The following is a 12,314-nucleotide window of genomic DNA, read 5'->3' as shown; positions in this document are numbered from 1 at the left end:
TTTCATTGTACTTAATTATATATATGTGTGTGTGTGTACATATATATATATATATTTTTTTTTTTTTTTTAAATTTTGGGAGGTAGTCTCTTCTAACAAACTGACCCAAAATATACCCAGAATCTAGTGTATTGCTCCATTCTCTTCACCTGTCTAATGATATTATCTCTTTTTTTATTTGAGTCTTTTTTAATTTTCATCTTTATAGTTACATTCTATCCTTTCAATATAGTTAATTTTACTTTTGAGTATATATATATATGTATATATATATATATATACACACACACACATATATATATACACAATATATTTTTTTTCTTTCTTTATAATTTTGGGATGTAGTTTTTTCTAACAGACCAAAATACACCCAGAATATAGTATATTGTTCTGTTCTATTCACCTATACTCTTCACCTATACTCTTTTTTTTTTCTTTTAATTTTCATTTTTACAGTTACATTCTATCCTTGCATTGTATTTAATTTTATTTTTATACGTAAATAACTTTCTCTTTTCAATTTTGGGATCCAGTTTTCTAACAAACAGACCAAAATACACACAGGATCCAGTGTATTGCTCTGTTCTGTTCGCCTGATTATATTCTCTCTCTTTTTTTTCCAGTTTTTTTCTTTTTCAGTTTCAAGTGTCTTCTGATTTGTTTACTGTATATTTCTCTGGGGTCGTTATTACTATATTAGTATTTTGTTCTCTCATTTATCTATTTTTCTCTGAACAGAACAACAAGATAGAAAAACTCCCTTCAAAAAAGAGAACAAGAGGCAGTACTGACTGCCAGGGACTTAATCAGTATGGATATAAGTATCATGTTGGAATTAGGATTCAAAATAATGATTATAAAGATACTAGCTGGGCAGGGATGCCTGGGTAGCTCAGTCGGGTGTCTGCCTTCAGCTCAGATCATTATCCCAGGGCCATGGGATAGAACCTTACATCAAGCTCCCTGCTCAGTGAGGAGTCTGCTTCTCCCTCTCCCCCCACTTGGGTATACATGCGCTCTCTCTCTCTCTTGCTTGTTCACTCTCTCCCTATCTCAAATAAATAAATAAAATCTTTTAAGGAAAAAAAAATACTAGCTGAAAAAGCATAAGACAACAGAGAATCCCTTTCTGGAAAAATAAAATAACTAAAATCTAAAATCTAATCAAGTTGAAATTAAAAAGGCTATCAATGAGATGCAATAAAAATTGGAGGTTCTGACTGCTGGAATAAATTAGGCTGAAAAGAGAATTAGTGATATAGAAGCCCAAATGATGGAAAATAAAGAAGGTGAAAAAAATAGAAATAAACAACTACTGGATCATGAGGAGAGAATTCGAGGGATAACTGATACCATAAACCGAAATACTAGAATAACTAGGATCCTAGGAGAAGAGAAAAGAAAGGAGGGGGAAGCAGAAGGTATACTGGAACAAACAAAAGCTGAGAACCTCCCTAATCCTGGGAAAGAAACAGGCATTCATGTCCAGGAGGCAGAGAGAACTCCCCTCAAAATCAATAAAAATAGGTCAACTCCTTAAAATATAATAGGAAAAAATAAAACAAGATGAAATGAGAGAGGGAGACAAACCATAAGAGACTCTAGCTTATAGGAAACAAACTGAGGGTTGCAGAAGGGGAAAGTGTAGAGGGGGGTAACTGGGTGATGGACATTAAGGAGGGCTGTAATGTAATGAGCATTGGGTATTATGAGACTGATGAATCACTGAACTCTACCTCTGAAACCAATAATGCACTATATATTAACTAATCGAACTTAAATTTTAAAAAAATAATAAAATTAAAGAAAGAAAAGCAAAAACAAAGCAGAAAAAGGTAACAAGAAGTATGGGAGAGGGAGGCAATTACAAACTGATGTTAGCTGATCAAAGACTTAGAACATAAAGTGATATTTGAGCAAGGGCCTAAGGGAGATAACAAAGGAGGTCACATGGGTATCTGGAGAAGAGCATTCCAGTCCAGGGTAATAGTAAGTGTGAAGCACTTATTTAAGACCAAGCAAGGAGGCCTGCATGATAGAGACAATAGAAAAATCTGAGTTCAGAGAAAGATCCTGCATGAAGAAGGAAGAGCAAGACCACAAAAACTAGCTCATTATGGGGTCTTGAACTTCTACTCTGAGTTACATGGGAAGCCACTGCAAGATTCTGAGGAAAGAAATTATCTCTTACTTGTTAAAAGGATGACACTAATATTCTGAGTCTAATTTTCTGAGAGCCCAAGTACTAGCAAGGAACCTTGTTAGGAGTTACACAGAAGAGAGGACAGATGGTGTTGAATCAGAGTGAACTCCAAATAGAGTGGGTGAGAACTTGGTCAGATTTCATATATATTTTAAAGGCAACAGAGTATGCTGAATTACTGTATAATGGAAATAAAAGAAAAAGAGTCAAGGATAACTTCAAGGTTTAGGGTCTGATCAAAAAAAAGGATGGAGGGCGCCTGGGTGTCTCAGTGGCTTAAAGCCTCTGCCTTCAGCTCAGGTCATGATCCCAGAGTCCTGGAATTGAGCCCCACATCAGGCTCTCTGCTCAGTGGGGAGCCTGCTTCCCTTCCTCTCTCTCTGCCTGCCTCTCTGCCTACTTGTGACCTCTGTCTATCAGATAAATAAATAAAATCTTAAAAAAAAAAAAAAAAAACAAGTATGGAAGTGCCACCTACAGATATGGGAAGGATTAATTTTTTTAACTAGTTTTCTAGACTACAATATAAAAGAAACTGGACAATTATAAAATTTATGCCAGAAATCAGGTAATACAAGTGACAGCCCTAAAATGTGGAACTGAGTCAATAGCAGAAAGTGGAGGGTACTTGGTATCCCTCTATTGTAGGACGAGAAGTCAACAATCCTTAATCAGCAAAGCTGCCAGCAAACTGCCACCTCTTGTAAACTGGACTATGGGCCAACTAAGGATAGGATACTTAATAAAAAAATGTTAGTATACTGATATATTGTCAACTATGCCACAGCCTTCAGTAAGGTCATTTTAAAAAGAAGCACACTTTGAGTGAAGTCTTTTTTTTTTTCCCCCTGACACAGAGAGAGAAAGACCACAAGCAGCGGGGAGCAGCCTAGAGAGAGGGAGAAGCAGGCTGCCCACTAAGCAGGGAGCCTGACACAGGGTCAATTCCAGGACCCAGGGATCATGATCCCAGCCGAAGGCAGACACTTAACTGACTCAGCCACCCAGGCACACAGAGTAAATTCTTAATAAAAGAAAATCTTGGGGCACCTGGATGGCTCAGTCACTGGGCATCTGCCTTCAGCTCACGTCATGGTCTCGGGATCCTGGGATTGAGCCCTGCTTCGGACTCTCCGCTCAGCAGGAAGCCCGCTTCCTCCTCTCCCACTCCCCCGATTGTGTTCCCTCTCTTGCTGTGTCTCTCTGTCAAATAAGTAAATAAAACCTTTAGAAAAAAAGAAAAAGAAAAGAAAATCTTTCAGTCTTTCATTACAAATCCAAGACAGCTGATAATCTTGCAATTTACAGGGATGAAAATTAAATATCCCTAAACTAAAATTAGAGCATTTAACCACACAAAAACAAAATATGAGAGAAGCCTAATGCTCCAGTCCCATCCCCAAGCACCCTAGCATATTTACTTATTATAAAGAACCATCCACAGGGTGCCTGAGTGGCTCAGTCGGTAAAGCACCTGATTCCCGGTTTCAGCTCAGGTCGTGAACTCAGGGTTAGGAGATCAAGCGCCGCATCTGACTCAGCACTCAGCAAAGAATCTGCTTGATATTCTCTTTCTCCCTCTCCCTCTGCCCCTTCCCCTACTCATGTTTTCTCTCTCTCTCAAATACATAAATCAATCTTCAAAAGAAAAAAAAAAAAAAGGACTATCCACTGTGACACATCCTGGAAGCATGAACAAATTAGCTCTGAGTTACTACCCAGAGACAATGATCTCAATGGCTAGAAAAAGAAGCCAACAAGAAAACTGTGAAATCTAGGATCTACATGGTTTCTCAACTCGCTACTACTGGCATTTTAAACTGGAAAATTCTCTGTTGTAGGAGGCTGTCCTATCCATTGCAGGATGTTTAACAGTATTATTGGGATCTACCTACTCAATGCTAGCAACATCTACCTACTTCCCCTGTCCCAGCCTCCCACTATGAAACAAAGATATCTCCAGACATTGCCAAATGTCCCCTGAGGTAAGAACTTCCCCATGATGTGGAAACACTGGGTTACAGTGATAGGTGAATTGTTTAGAGGCCTACCAGGCAGTGATTTGTTCAAGAACTAGGATTCAGACTTTAGGTACTTGAGAGAAGTTGATCAAATACAAATAAATAAAACACTAAGTTTATAAAAAGTTGTATTGCCTAAGAAACTCCCAACAAAGATTTGTTACTGCTCAACCTCTAAAATAGCTCCTGTGACCCCAAAATCTCATCAAAAGAGAGCCATTGAGGCAATGCAGTCCCCAGTACAGGAATCTCTCAATGCTCATCTTGGTTGAAACTAGGAGAAAAGAAAACAAAAAAAGACCTTCCCAGGTGGCAGAACCAAAACACCCATATTGGCTAATCAAAAATCTTCTTCCACTGCCAGGGCAAAAAGTCCTTCCCACACCTATCATGAAATATGCACTTGTCATGGAATGGAAAATCTCTGTGGGATGTTTTTCTTTTTTCTCTTCCCTAATTGAGGGTTTTTATGGTCTTTATGCTATTTTTCTTCTACCACTGAACACAAGCTTTATTACAACTGCTTATATTTATCATTTAACCATTAGTTCCTAGACCCTAAGGTTATCTATGCAAACAGAACTGAGAGAAATTGCCCAAGTTAGACTTAAAGTTAGATGCAGTACTTAAATGAGTCTTTGAGTTGCCTTCCTTTGCTGGGGGGCTGGTGTAAAGGTATTGGAAGTTGTAAGTGAAAAATTTGCATTAAGTCAGGTGAGGGCATTTTTTCAAGGTTGCGTATGTGTGGAAGGGTATGAATGCACCCTGGGAGGATTATAGTGAATCTCCTGGTTATGCTTGCCCCTTCCCACAGTCAAGTCACACTGCAGTCTTTCTGTCAGTGATCTCAGTCCACATGATTCAGACCATGTAAGTGACCATACTTCCTACTCCCAGTGCCAGCAATTTGTACCTCGATACAGATCTGGCCTATTATCAGATGCTATCCCTCTGACCACAGACATCAAGGATGGAAACATGACCCAATTCCTTCAATGAGATGTAATCCCAGTATTTATACTAAAACTATGGGTAAGAGAAACGTTTTTTTACAGTGGGCCTGCTAAACTGAAGGATTGTAAGCCTAGAGACATCAGAGGGTGCCATATGGAGAAAACCTACCTGAAAGTCCCTGTAACACAAGAGAAAGCCACTGAGTATGTCATGAGATCACTGTTCAAACCCTTAAAACCATCTGCATTTGAAGAAGCACACTCCTGTTTGAGCCAGTGGCCCAAGCTAGTATGGGTAGGGTTTTGATCTCATGCAACTAGAATGAACTGAAAATTTTAATATTAACATCAGTTTATCAGAGAAACTGATAGGTGATTTTCAAATGAAAAAAACTAAAGCTATAAGAATTAAATTATTTGCCTAAATTCGTACAAAAAATAACTGGTAGTGGTGATTCAACCCTAGGCAGGTCTGGTTCTAATATGAATGCTCTTTCCACTACATCATACTCTCTTTCAGGATAACAGTATGAAACTTCTCCTTATTTTATAATTATCTGGAGCCATAAGGTAAGTCCTTACATGGAGTGAGTACTCTAATAACATTTGTTGCATGACCAAAAAAGGAAGAGTCATATGTCCTCCTGATCTCTCTCCTGCTCCTGTACAACCCAACTCTCATGTTACACGGAACATTTCTGAATTATTTTTATAATGTAGACCTACTTGAGGACATGTCTCTTTCTTTACCACGTTCGTCCTCCTCCAAAAACTGTATTACTATATATAATAAAAGCAAGTGTCTCTAAGCCAAGACGCTTCGATTCTAGAATGCCAGTTCCAGCCATAGGATAAATCCAACCACAGGCTCCAAACTACAAAAGAGAAATCAGAACCTTAGAAAAAGCCCATCACCAAGGTCTAGCTACTCTTCTGTAATAATTAACTGTGAAACTCAGAAGACACCTACACTAGCCTATAAGTGAGGATACTACTGTTCAAGTTAATATTTTAAGATATTTGTAAGAACTACATTAACTTCCAAAAAGGAGCAGCTATTTATAAAGTCAGATCTCTTTCAAATATTATTAACGGTGACAGAGAAGGAAAGTGGGACAGGATTTATAAATATAAAATCCCTGACATTTTCAAGAAATCTGTCTAAAACCATGAGAATTTTTGACAGAGCTGGCATACCCAGTAACAATGCTTCACAAGTCAAGTTTTGTTTTCCTAGGTGTGGTGGACTGATTCACAACCATGTCAAAGACTCACTGGATTCAACATCCCATTTTTACACCTACTCTAAAATGTCTACTTTCTGGCTAACATCTCCCACTTCCTTAGACTTATTTACTTTTTCTTTATTTCCAACAGCTGATTTTTTTTTTTCAGGAATTTTTTTTTTTTACAAAGAAACAATGTTTGATCACTTGAAAAAAGTTATAATATACAGCAACCTCAAGCAATAAACAAAGCCAAGATGAGATATAAACATTGGGCAGTTAGCTAGGGTCATGCATATACGAGAGCATCTCACTTCTGATAATAATTCACTGGAGCAAAACTGCAAATATTTCAACACGGACCTTTAGAATCACTTCCAGATAATTTAAACTGCTGTCAAATCCAGGTTTGCTGTATTTAGACATTTACCATTTCCATTCATTTCAGGTTTAGCCTATAAAAGAACTAAGTTCAAAACCCAGTTAACACTTTATAGCTGGGTCTCCTAGGATATAGGATGTGATCTGACAATGGTTTCAGATCACAAAAAGAAAAAACAAGCTAGGGGGACACCTGGGTGGCTCATTCGATTAAGCATCTGCCTTCAGCTTAGGTCATGATCCCATGATCATGATCAAGTCCCACATCGGGCTCCCTATTCAGCAGGGAGCCTACTTCTCCCTTTCCCTCTGCCTGCCACTCCCCCTGCTTTTGCTCACTCACTCTCTCACTCTCACTCTGTCTCTGACAAATAAATAAATTAAATATTAAAAAGAAAAAGGAAAAAAAAGCTAGGGACGCCTGGGTGGCTCAGTGGGTGAAGCATCTGCCTTTGGTTCAGGTCATAATCCCACCGTCCCGGGATCGAGTCCTACATCAGGCTCCTTGCTCAGCAGGGAGCATGCTTCTCCCTCTGTTTGCCCCTCCCCCTGCTTGTGCCTGCTCTCTCATTCTGAAAAATAAGTATATAAAACCTTAAAAAAAGAAAGAAAAAACAAGTATCCAATTTATAGAGTTGTTAAGAAAATCAAACAAATGCATAAAAAGTGTCTAACAGGGGCGCCTGGGTGGCTCAGTGGGTTAAGCCTCTGCCTTCCGATCAGGTCATGATCTCAGGGTTCTTGAATCGAGCCCCGCATCAGGTTCTCTGCTCAGAAGGGAGCCTGCTTCCCCTCCCTCCTCTGCCTGCCTCTGCCTATTTGTGATCTCTGTCAAATAAATAAATGAAATCTTTTTTTAAAAAGTGTGTAACACTTTCAGCAGGCACCTAACAAATATTAATGCTCCTCCCCCATAACAGTGTCTGAATCCATGTAATTTACTCAAAAACTTCTACTGACAGAAACTGTTTCTACCTCAATGGTTAAAATGTTCAAGAGGGAAGAAAAAAAGTAAATATATGAACAAATAATTTTAACACAATATGTTATGTTATTTATACACATATATACATACTTGTATGTATCAGTAGTCAGAGAAAGAAATCAGTTTCTTGCTTTGTAAAAATTTTCTGTTATATATAAACCTAGATAAAGATCCTAGGGGGCACCTAGGTGGCTCAGTCAGTTAAGCATCTGCTTTCAGTTCAGGTCACGATTCTGGGGTCCTAGGATTAAGCCCTGCATCCAGTTCCCTATTCAGCGGGGAGTCTGCTTCTCCCTCTCCCTCTCCCTCTGCTCCTTCCCCCTGCTCATGCTCTCTCTCAAAAATAAATAAGTAAAATATTTTTTAAAAAATGAAAAAAGACCCTATGCTTTGTCCAATATAACTTTATAAACAATCGGAATAGTGAACTAGCAAGTTTTCATTAAAAATTATCTGAGACAAATGCATTGTTTAGATCTCTTTAACTACTTTAGTAGTGCCAATTTATTCAACACATAGGAGGTTAAAGGCCTCACAAAGTGATGATACTTACCAGAATATATACATTTAGAGTAAATTCAGAATGGATATGAAATGTGACAGTGACTGGATCTACATCGTTAGAAAGACTACCATAAACCACTGATTGCAGGGCGCCTGGGTGGCTCAGTGGTTAGGCCTCTGCCTTCGGCTCGGGTCATGATCCCAGAGTCCTGGGATCGAGTCCCACATCGGGCTCCCTGCTCAGCAGGAAGCCTGCTCCGCCCTCTCTCTCTGCCTACCTCTCTGCCTACTTGTGATCTCTGTCTGTCAAATAAATAAATAAAGAAAATCTTTAAAAAAAAAAAAAAACACGGATTGCATACTAAAAAACAGGTGTTGCTAGAGAATGTTTCCTTTGCTCCTAGAAAACCTGAAAAACCTTAATGAAAGCTGAAATAATCGTTAACCACATAAGAAAATATACACAAAGCATGTGATTCTGAAGGAAATATAGTTAAAGAGAAGGTAGAGACACTGTATAAACATTTTCATGAAGAAATGGTATGGCAACTAGAGAAGATACAGATCCAGTTATGATGCAAACTGATTACTACTAAGAATCAAATGACTTTTCCTTTGTATAACGTGGTATTAACAATAAAGCCCGGGGGGTGCCTGGGTGGCTCAGAGGGTTGAGCCTCGGCCTTCGGCTCAGGTCATGATCTCAGGGTCCTGGGATTGAGCCCCGCATCGGGCTCTCTGCTCAGCGGTGAGCCTGCTTCCCCCCTCTCTTTCTGCCTGCCTCTCTGCCTACTTGTGATCTCCCTCTGTCAAATAAATAAATAAAATCTTTAAAAAATAAATAAATAAATAAATAAAGCCCAGACCAGCTAGCAACAGATGCTTGGGAAGTCCTGCCAAACTGGATACTCAAAGAGCAGAAAGGACAGAACTACAGAAGTGTTCAACTCCAAGGACAACATATCCAAGAAATAGCAGCAAGTGTTAGGTATTGCAGTCCAAGAAATAACTCTTCATCTTTGTGACAATGCAGCAGCCTTTCTGATCAAATCAGAAATATTCTTATTCTGCAAACCCCAGGGCACAAGAGTAAAAAATGAGAACCTTTTCTGTAATACATACTAATGATGTAATGTAAATTATCTATACTTCATTTTAGAAGCAAAAAAATTACTTAACAATAGAATTGTTATGGGTCTGAAGGGACCACTTAAAATTTTCAATTAAATTTGATGGTATTTTATAGAGATAGTTATATCCTAGATCCACAAAACTTTGGAGAAATACCACTTGCTAATGTCAAGGATTCAATAAACATCGGTTTTCTAAGCTTTCACCTCTACCTGTATATTATATATACTACATCCATTCTGGATGACGTATTTAAAAGCACAGCAATGTAATTTTAAAGATACTGTTCTGAATGAATCAGTGTAAAGAGCATCTTTATACACTAAACACCTAGGGTATAAATATTCTAGTATTAAGGGCTTCCCTTTCTCCTAAAACCATTTATGCTATGGTATCTGGGTGGTTGAGTAGGTTAAGCATCTGCCTCTGGCTCAGGTCATGATCTCAGAGTCCTGGGACTGAGCCTTGTGCCTGGGCTCCCTGCTCAGCAGGACATCTGCTTCTCCCTCTCCCTCTGCTGTTTCCCCTACTTGGTCTGTCCCTCTCCCCCACTCCTTGCTCTGTCAAATAAATAAATGAAATCTTTCTTAAAAATAAATAAATAAAACCATTTGTCCCACTACAGAAATGCTTTTCTGCAAGCAAAATAGTTTATACTGGAAAACTTCAATATTTCTAGAACAATCCATACTATTTTATCTACAATAAAGACCATGGAGTTATTGCTCACGTGTTTTGAAATGCTCATTATCAGTTATTTTGATTTTTAAATGAAGACTCTTCATTATTGGTTACATAAAATTAATATAGCAGTCTTTTCTTCTGTAGCATTATAAATATAACTCACAAATGAAGGTCATTCATTTCAGGAAAATGTAGAAGTAACTTGGGTACTATAAACTGTGTTTCAAGGATTGTCAATGACTAATAATAGTTATACACATTCTTAAATAACTTGCTTTCCTTGAGACATCAGAGTAGATTCAAATTTATCCCCATAATGATATCACTCTTAGTCATTTGCATTCTGATATGCTTTCTTACATGGGGGTTGGGTGAGATGGAATTACAGATAGCATGCTAGGAAACTGCACATTAGAATACGTCATACATATAAATATATTGTCCTTGAGTCGGAAAAAAATTGACTTAGATATAAAATTTTGTTTTATTGCCAGACAAGATATAAAACCTATGTGGTCCAACTTCTAACTCTTTATTCAGCTCAGTGCTTATTTCATGACACCATGGTCTATGCATTTAAATTACAAGTGGGTGTTTTTTAGGAGTTAGAATCTTATATAGAATACACATTTTGAAATGGGGATATATATATTAAGTCCCCTAAAGAAAAATCATACACATTAGTAGTAGCAGGAAAAGACTCACATAAGAGTTTTAAGTACTATTACCCTGAAAATAAAGCTTAAGTTTTATACAGGTTAAGTAAATGCAGTTTAAGGAAAGGAGGAATATTAGTTAAAGATTTAAGAGAGTGACATTTAGCTTTTCTGTACCACTTTTAAGTAAATATTTGTGGTTAAAATGAAAGGAATTTTGGGAATCCATCCACCAACAGATGATAATCTAAGGTGAAAGAAAAATAAGTCAGGAATTCAGACAAACTAGACATATTTTGAGGTAAAAAGCATTTAAAGTTGATTTCCAATTACCCCTACTGAGACACGGCAATTGAAGAACTATAAAAGAACAGCTAATAGGAGATAATACTAATTATTTCCTTTGTACAAATACAAATGTCATTCGATTTCCTTAATGTAGATTACTAAACATCCAAGTCTAAAGTTTGGGGACTTTTAGGATGGTAGAATAAACACAGAAATACTAAGAGAGATAAAATTAAAGCTACCATGTAGGGAAATTAATATGAAAGTTGAGAACTTCCTAAATTCAGATATTTTACCTAGATTGTCTCATTCTTCACGACAACCTGGTGAGGCAATCTTACCATCCTCATTTTACAGATGAGGGAACTATGATTTAAAGAGATTACATAACTTGCCCAAGATCCCACAAAAGGAAATTCTGATTTGTGACTGAAACCCAGATTAGTTTAGCTCCAAAAGAAATGAATCTTCTTTCACTACACCCTGTAACCTGGCAAAAAACACTACATTAAAAATATTCGTATTTTAATTAAAACCTTCAAAAGGAGGAAATGATATCAAGCTTATAATAAGTGAGGATATAAAGACTAAATATTAGTCACTGTTTGACAAGTATATAAGTATTTAAGAAATAATTCCAAGTCATCCGTGACAATTTTATAAATTTTATAGTTTTATAAATTTATAAAATAAATTTTATAAAGCTAAATATTTGACATGCCCCCAAATGGAGAAATCTGAAAATTTTTACAGAAATGCACTAAGTAAACTTCATCTGACCTAGATATTTTGAACACAAAGAAAAAACTTGAGAGGTCCCATATTTTGTCAGCCATACAGCAGTTTAACATGGGGAACTATGATTATATTTATAAACTAAGAAAAAGTGGGAAATTGCTTGTCTAATTTCTCTTATTCTGACTCTAATCTGTCTTCTATTTATTGTGTTCCATTTTCCCTTCAGATCTTGGAGCCCTCTTCTTTTTTTTATTTTTTATTTAATTTTATTTTTTTCAGTGTTCCAAAATTCATTTTTTACGCACCACACCTATTGTGGAACCCTCTTTTATATTAGGGTACCCACGTTTCAAGTTCTGGAACTGCAAGTTTAGGTGTAGGTGCAGATATACTGTAATAAAAACCATAGTACTGCAATGGAGTGTTACAGAAGAAACAAAAGTTTCAGTAATTTTTCAAAGTATTAACTATCATGGAATTATTGGTGACTTTTCTTCTCTAACTCTTTTGTTGTTGTTGTTGTTGTTGTTGTTATTTTTTTTTT

The 12,314-nt window shown here is 37.1% G+C and overlaps 1 protein-coding gene across 3 annotated transcripts in view; it reads right to left on the bottom strand.

Annotated features, from left to right (window-relative positions):
- FER (FER tyrosine kinase) overlaps nucleotides 1–12,314 on the bottom strand; it is a 473,779-nt gene that overhangs the window by 458,002 nt on the left and 3,463 nt on the right. The window contains exon 2 of one of the 3 annotated variants that reach the window (XM_059418339.1): nucleotides 3,254–3,428. The exons of the other annotated variants lie outside the window; for them this stretch is intronic. The gene's annotated coding sequence lies outside the window, so the exon portion shown is untranslated. The remainder of the gene's footprint in view (nucleotides 1–3,253; nucleotides 3,429–12,314) is intronic. 3 annotated transcript variants of the gene reach the window in all.

Source organism: Mustela nigripes, chromosome 12 (assembly GCF_022355385.1).
Source record: "Mustela nigripes isolate SB6536 chromosome 12, MUSNIG.SB6536, whole genome shotgun sequence".
In the NCBI taxonomy this organism is placed as follows: domain Eukaryota; kingdom Metazoa; phylum Chordata; class Mammalia; order Carnivora; family Mustelidae; genus Mustela; species Mustela nigripes.
The sequence above is the reverse complement of the archived record's forward strand: the minus strand, read 5'-3'. Positions and strand labels throughout refer to the sequence as shown.